This window comes from Asterias rubens, chromosome 10, assembly GCF_902459465.1.
Source record: "Asterias rubens chromosome 10, eAstRub1.3, whole genome shotgun sequence".
NCBI lineage: Eukaryota > Metazoa > Echinodermata > Asteroidea > Forcipulatida > Asteriidae > Asterias > Asterias rubens.
Window position 1 is genome coordinate 10,987,927 of NC_047071.1, and position 11,440 is coordinate 10,999,366.

General features: G+C 38.3%; 1 protein-coding gene across 1 annotated transcript in view; it reads left to right on the top strand.

Moving 5' to 3' along the window:
* Positions 1-5,537: 5,537 nt before the first annotated feature.
* The window catches only part of LOC117296031 (sodium/calcium exchanger 3-like), a 66,596-nt gene continuing 60,693 nt past the window's right edge, over positions 5,538-11,440 (top strand). The window contains exon 1 of the mRNA XM_033778880.1: positions 5,538-6,148. The gene's annotated coding sequence lies outside the window, so the exon portion shown is untranslated. The remainder of the gene's footprint in view (positions 6,149-11,440) is intronic.

Here is an 11,440-nt window from a genome sequence, read left to right on the forward strand (position 1 = left end):
ACCCTCGTCACACGAAGTTGTGTGTTTTCAGATGCTTGATCTCGAGAACTCAAATTCTAATTCTGAGGTCTCGAAATCAAATTCGTGGAAAAGTTACTTATTTGTTGAAAACAGCGTTACTTCAGAGGGAGCCGTTTCTCATTATTTTTTTTATACTATCAACCTCTCCCCATTACTCGTTACCAAGTACGGTATTATGCTAATAATTATTTTGAGTAATTACCAATAATGTCCATTGCCTTTAAAGGGTTTTGATACCCTTTGTAGATCACGTTATTGGTCGTGACATTAACATAGCTTCTCACTTTGAATGAAGGTGTATGTTAAATTAAGATTTACCAAGTTATCTCAAGTTGTTGAGAAAAAGGCGAAAATCACGGGGCAATGTTTCCATGAAAGTCGTATAAATACCCGAACTTGTAAATACGTTGTACAATGCTAAAATAATCATTGTCTCCTCTGACGTGACATTGTTTTACCAACTTTTACTCACAAACTACAGTACTTCAGCAAGTAATATTTTAAGGGAAGCTTTCTACCATCATTGACTTCAAACCGTGTAAGTTTAATGTAAATCAGCTGTGGATATTGTGTTTTTGTCTTACAAAACGTATCCAAACCCTTGAAAACGGTGGATATTTGTGCAAGGTGTTCTACGTAGTCGTGCAAGAAAACAGTTTTTGACTTCAGTAGACACTGAGTGGGCAGTCCAATCGTGTCCTGAGGAAAACAATGAAACAAAATAAGGCCGGATGAGCATCAATGTTTAAAGTATGTATTCCTAACTACGTCACAAGTTTTCCATGACCATGGAAGATCACGTCCACGAAGAAATTTACAGTAAACCAGTCAGTTCCAGGCAATCTCCAAAAAGAAAAACAAAAACACATTCTCACTTTTTTTCTGTACTTTATTTTCTAGGGGATATCCATTTTATTAAAGGGGACACATTTCTTTCGTCCTACATTCGAGCGTAATCCTCTTGAATGCAGTTAAAGGCATGGCAATAGTGGTATTACTCAAATTATTGTTATCAAAAAACCTTACTGAGTAACGAGCAATGGAGAGCTGTTGATAAAATAAAAATTGTGGGAAACGGCTCCCTCTGAAGTAACATAGTTGTTGAGAAAGGGGTTATCTCTTACTCAAATATTAAAAGACTTCATGCGTGAAGCCTTTTTTAGGCATCCCAAAGCAACTTCGATGACCAAATGAGTCAACATTTTCTTAGATTTGTTATTTAATGCATATCTTGTGATGACACACCTATATTAGTGAGAAGACTGGTCATTGACATTTTACTAAACGTGTCCATTGCCTTTAAACGCCTCTGCAAGTCGACTGTATACAATATCACCGTATGTGACTGGCTTATCTCTGAGCTTAATCATTTCAATCCACTGAGAATCGTTTCGGTCGCGAAAAGTGCAGAGAAAAGATGCTGAAAGGTGACGCGTCCTCTTGATAAGATCCACTTTAAAGCTATCGGTTCCACAGGTATAGTAACCGTGTCTGCAGTTTGCCGCGCACCACTTGCTAAATAGATTTTAATTACGGAGTAGGCCTACCGGAAATAGATGGTGTGACTGGAATTTAAAATAGCTAGCACTGTGAGGTTACATGTCGCATGCACATTCAAAATGGGAGGAATTATTTTGTAGATGGTCAGAGTTGTGGGTTCGAATCCCACTCTAGTAATGTGGAATTTTATTTCATGACCCGGGGAGGGGGTTGGGGGGGGGGGTACACAGTGCAATTTACACATCGGTGTATAGGTCAAACCAAAAAGTCGTGGGTTCGCATCCCACCTGAGTATTATGTGGATTTTGTGGACACTTGAGTACACAGTGCTGGCACACATTGGTGTATTTGGTTAAAACCAAATTATAGTGGGTTTAACTTCTTGAACAAAGAATAATGAGTCGGGTCTGTCCACCAATTAACTCAATATTCAGTGACACTTACAGGATCAAACGAAAACAATACCGTAATACTGAAATAACAGTTTAAAAAAAGCAAAAAAATAAAAAATAAAAAATAAAACAACAACAAAAAACAACAACAATGGGTTTTAAATTAACAAAAAAAAGCATGGCAAAACGTAAGGAGTATTTTAGTAAATTCAGCTAAATTACAAAAGGAAGCAACATCGTACTATTTAGGGGGAAATAGACTGAGATAGTTTGACTAATTTTAGACAAACTTGTCTTTTCTTTTGCAAAAAAAAAAAAAAAAAAAAAAAAGTTCACAAGGGCATGGGAGAATCGGCTAAAATTAATATGAGAGAATACTTGAGAATAAATGCGAGCCGTCCCGGCAACAACAAAATTTTGGCCTGTGTATAAAACAACAATCCAGGGCATTCATAATGGATGAAATCCTCTTACTGACGGCCGTGAAATATAATTGTCGGTCATCCCCCGCAAACGAGCATGGCCTCTACCCGGTACCAGCGCGTCGATCGCTCCGTCACATTATCTGCCCCTTTGTCGTTGCCGATGAAAACATGAACTCGTTTCATTTGGGACGACTTCCATACGTCTTAATCAAAAGCAGAAATTAAAAAAACGAAGGGATGGGAGACAGGAAAATGGCATAGAATGGCGAACGGGGAGAATGGCACGTATATGCCATTGCATTATGATTATATGATTTATTAATTTTTTCTTCTTTCGATTTTTTTTCCCATTTACATGCATACAAATAGATCAACAGATAAAAAGAACTGTCCCTAGATAAGGAAATTCATTATATTTTTTTTTAAATAGAAATTAAACAATGATAATAAAAATAATTTTTACAAATATACAACTAAGCAATAACCATGCCAGTCTACAAATTTTAAATAAACAAATACATAAGTGAATAAATTAATAAAAATTAATATTAACAACAGGTTAAAAAGAAACTAGCAATAGCCATTCACCCCACCCAAAAAACCACAGTCAACACCAAAACAATAAATGAACAAACAAACGCCACTCATCCCAACAATTGAACAAACACCCCAATAAATAGACACAGCAGACGACGACGACGACGACATACACCCACAAACAAACAAACAAACAAACAAACAAACAAACAAACAAACAAACAAACAAACAAACAAACAAACAAACAAACAAACAAACAAACAAACAAACAAACAAGCAAGCAAGCAAGCAAGCAAGCAAGCAAGCAAGCAAGCAAGCAAGCAAGCAAGCAAGCAAGCAAGCAAGCAAGCAAGCAAGCAAGCAAGCAAGCAAGCAAGCAAGCAAGCAAGCAAGCAAGCAAGCAAGCAAGCAAGCAAGCAAGCAAGCAAGCAAGCAAGCAAGCAAGCAAGCAAGCAAGCAAGCAAGCAAGCAAGCAAGCAAGCAAGCAAGCAAGCAAGCAAGCAAGCAAGCAAGCAAGCAAGCAAGCAAGCAAGCAAGCAAGCAAGCAAGCAAGCAAGCAAGCAAGCAAGCAAGCAAGCAAGCAAGCAAGCAAGCAAGCAAGCAAGCAAGCAAGCAAACAAACAAACAAACAATCACACAGAAAAATACACAAACAAACATACAAACACCACAACACACCAATAAAACTAGCAACAACAAAACATAAGGTATGTTTGTACGTTCTATTGTCTGTGGAGATAACAGGTGCAATTTATATCAATTCAAAATAATTCTCCGGGAAAGAGTTTGAGCAAAAATCAATACATATGTGATCGGCTGAAGGCTGGACATCCTTAGAAATAGTGTTTGGGGGACGCCTGAACATCTTATTTCCCCAACCCCAACCCCTACACAGTGATCTATATATATTTTTTTGGGACAGCAGACAAATGTATCGACTCAGAGACAGAACTCTGGCAAGTTGACTTTATTGATTCAATTAACAGGTAATGTACTTCCCTAATACGATTTATAAATATTTTCTTAACATTAATCGCTATTATAAACTAAGAAAAAAAAAATATACAGAAAACAAACAACTCTTATTGTTCGCTTTAAAAACAAATGAAATCGTCAGTCTAATTGTCTATTTAGATGCGCTTATTACTCTCCGTGCTGAAATATCTGCCCTGTGATCCAGTGAACAGTTCGAGACCCGAAAACCCCAAACGAATAATAGCCATATAAAATGGTTTATTATAGTTTTTAGAATAAGTGCTTTGCTTTATACGACATTCCCAAAATAGATATAGGTCATCCGTACTTTTCTTACCCCCCCCCCAGAAAAAAAAGAAAATATGGCAACACCAGAGATCTATCATTGCATTCGACTTTTTGTTACCATCGAGGTAAAGTGCATGAACGATCATTTTCTAGAGCACCAAAGTCGTTCAGTCTCTGATTGTTAAAAAATTCATTTCCCGTGGAAGCAATTCTGTCCCCAGAGCCAAAAGGGAATATTGAGGAATTCACACAAATGAAAAAAAAACAAAAAAAAAACCGGTAAAATAAAGATTTCTCCAACAGAAACTATAGGATATTCTATTCATTCGATAAACATTTCATACTTTGGTCAGATGATGATGCGGTTATTTAATAGGTGAAAATTTGCATCGGGGATATGGAATATCAATTTTGGGTTTACATACACTGATATGTGTAAGCACTGTATGCTTAGTAGTTCGAGCTCTGTGAAAAATACTCACCGCATCACTCGGTGGGATTTGAACCCACGACCGTTTATTGTAAATAATGGATGTGGATGGAAATTAATTTGTTTTCGATTATATTGATACTTTCCTTTTTAGTATTTGTGTGCACAGCCACAATCATGGATAACATTTTTGATTGTTCGTGTCCATTTGATGAACAAAAGTGGAACTGTTGAATCAACTGATTCGTCCATCGTTTGTTACTTCAGATTGATAACGCAACGCAACTCAAAAATGCACAATTTCACAAACAAAGTATACTGCGCTGCCCATTATTGAGTATTAAAGTTTCTATAAGTTTACATTTTGTCTCCTTACCATTTGTTGTTTTCAAAATCTGTGGTTTGTTTTTTATAATAGATTGTTAGAGTGCCGGCACGTTAATGCGGAGGTCATTGGTTCGAGTCCCACTCTAATCAATTTGCTTTGTTCAACCCCGAATCATTAAAACACATTACTCAGTTAGTTTCCTTTGTGGTTTATAATATTTTAAAGAAATTTTCTCGGTTATGGAGAAATATGCGTGACAATTGTTAGCGCCATTTAAAAAGTATCAATCATGTCCAACCCTCATCATTAAATCACCCTTTGAAAAATTAACGCAATTCCTTCTCAATAACATATTGAAAACAAGTGGCTTGAAGATTGTTGTCTTTTTTTGCGGTTAGTTGGTAAAGGGGAGGGAGAGAGGGTTTCCCTGTACATGAATCTTCAAAGCACTCCAAGTTAAGTCCCGGACCTTTGAGTTTGCGCCCCCTGATCATCTCCCGGCCTATACTTAATCCCCTATGACGTCATCCCTAACAACCGCGGACGGCGTACGGCACAACCACCGAGTGCCTACCGATTACAATTCTGTTCGCCTAGCCACACATACGCCACGAGCGCACAATACACAACACAGTTCCGCAGCTATAGTATAGCTGGATCGCCTGGTTCGCATTGTCGTGGCTCGTCTCTGGGATCAATTTTCCAATACAGTACACAGCGACCATCTCTTCTTGTTTGTGCCCCCTCAAAAGGAACTGTCTATTGTTGGCGGTAAAAAAAAAAGGGATTTACGTTTTGCTATGGTTGTAAGAATGTAAATACACGCACGCAGACCAGCTACAGAGTCTTAAAGACAGAAGGCGACTGGAAATGGACAGTGATATATTCGCGTGAAAGATTTTCGTCACAAAAACCGCTGCTTATCAAAGGAAATTTATAAAACAATCCTCTGGTATACACCAATCTCACAGCTGATGGATTTAGCCAAGGAAAGGGTGAAGAAGTTGTGGGTTTAACGCGTCGGAAGGACGGCAGAGACAACTCGTTTGGTCTCGGTGATTATACAACGACTACGTACTGCATGGCAGTTTACCGCCATAGACCAACCGCATGCTGATGATAGCAGACAATCGCCCTGGAATCTATAAAGATACGGGGACGGGAAATTAACAGCGGTCTAATGGTAACAATGATGTCTCAGGTTAAATTACCGTAAAAATTGGAAGCAAGTCTTCATAATATTCTTACCAGGTGAGCTTCAAATACAAATATTTGGTTTTCCTACATGTAAAGGGAAATTGTTCAAGGGAACACGATCGGAGGATCGACCTGGTCAAACTTATTGACATGTCCGTTGACTTTAATTAACATTGTCTTTTTTATCTAAAAAATTACAGTTATTTGTGTGTGGGCGATACACAGTATTCAGTATTAATTTTACTGGGATTTTGTTGGACTTAGAGGATGGTTTAAGTATAACACAAGGTCAAGATGTTCTTATGCTCTTATCGAACACCTTTGAGTCGCTGCCGGTTTTTTTCAACACCCAAGGGTCGAGTTATTGGCAATTTAATTTAAGCCGTGCGCTGACGGCTTGAAGAAATAAAATTGGCTGCCGAGTAAGTATAGGCTAGATTTAGCATCATGGGGAAAAATTGTCTTTCCGGTGGGTAATTCACGTGTGATGTATTAAGTTTTCGACAACGTCAGACTGAAGAGAAGTACACACTGCAAAAACTGGGGTGTTAAATTGATTCTCTCGGCAGCTTTATGTAACAACACCATCACGGTGTTAATTTCACCAACGATATAGTAATGGGGATAAATAACACCATGTTGGTGTTGTCGCATACAGATACCAGGAAGAAACAATTTAGCGCCAAGTTTTTGCAGTGTACGTTTTGTACTGGACGCAAGCGCATGTTCTTCATGGAGATTTGCATAGAACCGTTATATTCACATGCTCTACATCGAAATTTGTTTAGACCGTTATATTCACATCGTCAGTAGAGTTCGGGTTCAATTTGACATTATCAACTTTGCGGTTCTTGTTTAAAGACAGTGGACACTATTGGTAATTGTCAAAGACCAGTCTTTTCACTTGGTGTATCTCAACATATACATAAAATAACCAACCTGTGAAAATTTGAGCTCAATCGGCCGTCGAAATTGCGAGATAATAATGAAAGAAAAAATATCCTTGTCACACGAAGTTGTGTGCTTTCAGATGCTTGATTTCGAGACCTCAAATTCTAAACTTGAGGTCTCGAAATCAATTTCGTGGAAAATTACTTCTTTCTCGAAACTACGTCACTTCAGATGGAGCCGTTTCTCACAATGTTTTTTTAAACATCAACCTCTCCCCGTTACTCGTTACCATGTAAGGTTTTATGCTAATAATTATTTTGACTAACTACCAATAGTGTCCACTGCCTTTAAACCTCCCCTGTTAGTCATGAGCTTGTTCAATTATATCTGAATCTTAATTACAAGTCGGCAAAGCATCTTGATGGAAATATCACACCAAATGTTTCTTGTTGAGAAGACGACGAAGAAACTGCAGTTTTAAAACTAGGGAGGAAAACCCATAGAAACCCACGCAGTCAGTCAGGGACTGGAAACCCACATCCACATGCAAGGCTCCGGTCCGTGAATCGAACCGGGGTCCACATAGGTGAAGGGCAGGGACAGCAACTAACGAACCAACCTGACTTCCCTTTAATAATGACAAGACAAATAAGTTTAGGCTATTTAGAGGTGACACTTCTGACTTAGAATCGATCCACATTAAATTTCAGACCTTAGTTATTAAACACACGGGTTAATGCAACTGCGGGAACAAGTTGTTGGCAGTCCTTGGTTTTGTCCTCATTCCTCGTTAATAATTTGATGATAAACCTATATCTAGTTATTTCCAAATTATGCCGCGCACCTTGTACTCGCCTCAATTGTTTTATCAATAATTTTTCATGTAATTGTTCATAGAAAACAAAACAATAAAATTGTTGATGTGTATAAGAGTTGGCCTAGAACACTTTCTTCCACCGTTTGCCGCCACGATGGCGTTTTGATTGATGGCGAGTGAAATTTAATGGCGGCTGATGGCGCAGCGATTTCGAGCGTTTTCATCCTGTCATAATAATTAAGCGCGCACGAAGCCCGTGACCACCGAGTTACAAATTAAAAAATAATATGAGGTCAAAGCGGAAACAGGGTAAATGTATTGTGTTTGTGGTGAATTCCCACAGCTATATAGAGTCCAAACTGGGATGTCCATTATCAGAAATTAAATATTCAGACTTGAACAGGGGCCGTCGCGTCGAGGGGAAGGGAGAAGTAACACAATAAAATACAGCACTGATGAGAAATACATAAAATACAGACATTTTACTGCAATATTTTACTGATGAAATATCAGCATGTTAAATTAATAGCAAAATGCAATAAAAAGCAAGGACAGTTTTACATTCATACAAACCCATCTGTTTTGTCAAACAAGGAAGTGCAATATGTTTTAATTACATTAGCATATCGTTGAAGGGAAAGGCAAAATTAACACAAGATCAGATCAGAATACATTAAAATACATACTCTGCATGCACTACTTTATTGATGACAATATCAAAATGTTAAATAAAAATTGCATTACGAGTAAGGACAGTTTCACATTCATAAAAACCCGCGTGTTTGGGAAAAAAAGAAGCGTTAAGAATGTTTAACTGATAAACTGTCAACATGTCAAATAAAAAAAATGCGATAAAAGCATAAGGAAAGTTTCACATTCGTAATCCAAAGTTTGGGGAAAAAGAAGCTACATACATTTTTTTAAATACCATTATAATAATGTTTAAGAAGATCAAAACATGCACTGCAAGCCATGGGATGGAAATCAACGCAAAGGAAACACGCCGTAATAAAAAATAAAAATAAAAATAAAAATAAAAAAAGGGGCGCGAGGATTGGAAATATTTTTATCTGCGCCTTCATCCCCATTGGACGACTGATGGAAAGTCCAACCGGGAATATAAAGTTCGCTAAAAAAACAAAACAAATTCAGCTGTTTCTAAGAAACGATTCAGGCATTCTTGAAATGTCGATCCGGTTTAATCATATTGCGCCACAACACCTTGGAAACCATTACATGGTGCTTTATTATGTAAAAGGAGTACAGTCCCACACCTTGCAGGAAAATACTGTGTCTTGGGCGCCACTGAGTGGCGGATATTCTCGCTATATGAGAAGCCACTCAAAAATAGAGGCTCTTTGTCATGTTGGGATACTGACATGCCAACATCCAAATTACACAATTTCCTTGGCTAAAAACAGTTTTTTTTCTAACACATTTTAAAACTGCATTTTGAACGAAATAACTTCCAGAATAAAACAGGTTTGTAGTCCGCGTGATTTTATCTACTTGGATGTGTGGATAAATAAGCCCACTTCTCTCTATCTCAGTCTCCTGACCATGACTAGAGCAAGCTAGTCGAAATGTTGAGACCAATCCAAGAACTGACTCCACTTCCCTCTTCTCTCTTCAGTCTCTTGATAATGACTAGAGCAAGCAAGTCGAAACGTTGAGACCAATCCAAGAACTGACTCCACTTCCCTCTTCTCTCTTCAGTCTCTTGATGATGACTAGAGCAAGCTAGTCGAAACGTTGAGACCAATCCAAGAACTGACACCACTTCCCTATTCCTCTCTTCAGTCTCTTGATGATGACTAGAGCAAGCTAGTCGAAACGTTGAGACCAATCGAAGAACTGACTCCACTTCCCTCTTCTCTCTTCAGTCTCTTGATAATGACTAGAGCAAGCTAGTCGAAACGTTGAGACCAATCGAAGAACTGACTCCACTTCCCTCTTCTCTCTTCAGTCTCTTGATAATGACTAGAGCAAGCTAGTCGAAACGTTGAGACCAATCGAAGAACTGACTCCACTTCCCTCTTCTCTCTTTAGTCTCTTGATAATGACTAGAGCAAGCTAGTCGAAACGTTAAGACCAATCCAAGAACTGACTCCGCGGGAGTGCAGTAAATTACGACCCCATACGCTAAAGTAGTAGTCCCAGCCAATTGACACCTACCTTCCGCCCAGGTAAAGAGCAGGACTGTTCTTTTTCAGAAAGTTCTGAGAAGTCTCCCGAAGAAAGACAGTTCTCCAAGAACAAACTCTACCTGGCAAATATCTCACCATGCAATGCCTCACATCCTATAGATGTGTAGATTGTCATTGTGAGAGAACTTGTAGTACTGTTTATTTTACTGCTGCGAAATACATGTAGACTTGGACTCGAGTGACCGCCAAGTTCAAATAAGAACGTGTCCTGCTGTTGATTCTACTGCCACGGAGTAGATCAGGATTTGTGAGGCCACACGTACGAGTTCAAATAAAGGAACAACTTGTTTTCCGGTGTTTATTTACTGGCAAATCGGGAGACTACACCTATGGGAAATAACTTGTCCTGAATGATTATCTTCACCTCAGAGTAGAAAGTGGAAAATGAGAAAGATTGAGAAGGGGGAGCGGGGCTTACCTCACTGCAAAATAGATCTGCCATTTACGGAGCTATTGATTATTAAAATGAATACCATTTGCTCTAGGTAACCATTGCCTAAACGGTAAAATAATATTTGTGTTTCGTGCCATCATTTACCGCGACATAAATGTTTCATAATTAGATAATTGAAAGTATAACTGCTGATTGTACTGTGTACATTTACAATCCGGTTTGCTTCGTTTTTAAAAGGGCTAGGGCACCATGGCACTTTTGTTTTTCTTTGTGAAAGGCACCGAGAAAAAATGTTTGGTTACTACATTGAAGCATTTCAAGGGCACCAAGGCAATGGAGGCAATCGCCCGTTGCCTCCGTGAAGTACCGGTCAAACCTTCTCTTGTAATTACCTTCATTTTCACTTTCTGATTAAGACGTGTTTCTTGTTTCAAAAATAAAAAAAATTATATTGTGGAAAAAAATACTAACGGAACATAATCATCTTAATATTACAACTGAAATGATTGTTTGGCTCTTGTTTTTTTTTTGGCAATTTGTTTGTTGTTTGTTGTTGTTGCTGCATTTCATTTTGTTTTGTTTGGTTTTGCTTACGGAACCTTTACACAGACTCGTGTGTAGTGATACAAGAAGACACAAAAAAAAGAACAGTAAAATTCAGTCGTCAAAATTTCAGATCTGTTGGCTCGTTCCAAGCAAGCTAATTTAGGTTCATCCAAATTGAAAACATGAAGGGGGAAAAAAACTCATAATAATCATCAATTTTATTCCGAGTAAAAAACCAACAAAAACATAATTTCAAAATGCATTAAAATTGTGAAGCAGCGGGCGGCACCACTCCTGAAGTTAATGATGCCATTAATGGATTTCTGGACGTAAACAGCCTTTATATTACAACATTCCATTCAATCTGAATTACTCAATTTCCCCTCTATCCATCAAGGGAACAGTGACATTTTCTCGATTGTCTGGAAGCGGTAACTCGATGTAATAAATGTCTGGGTTACTGGGTATACGACAGCGGGGATGGGTTTTGG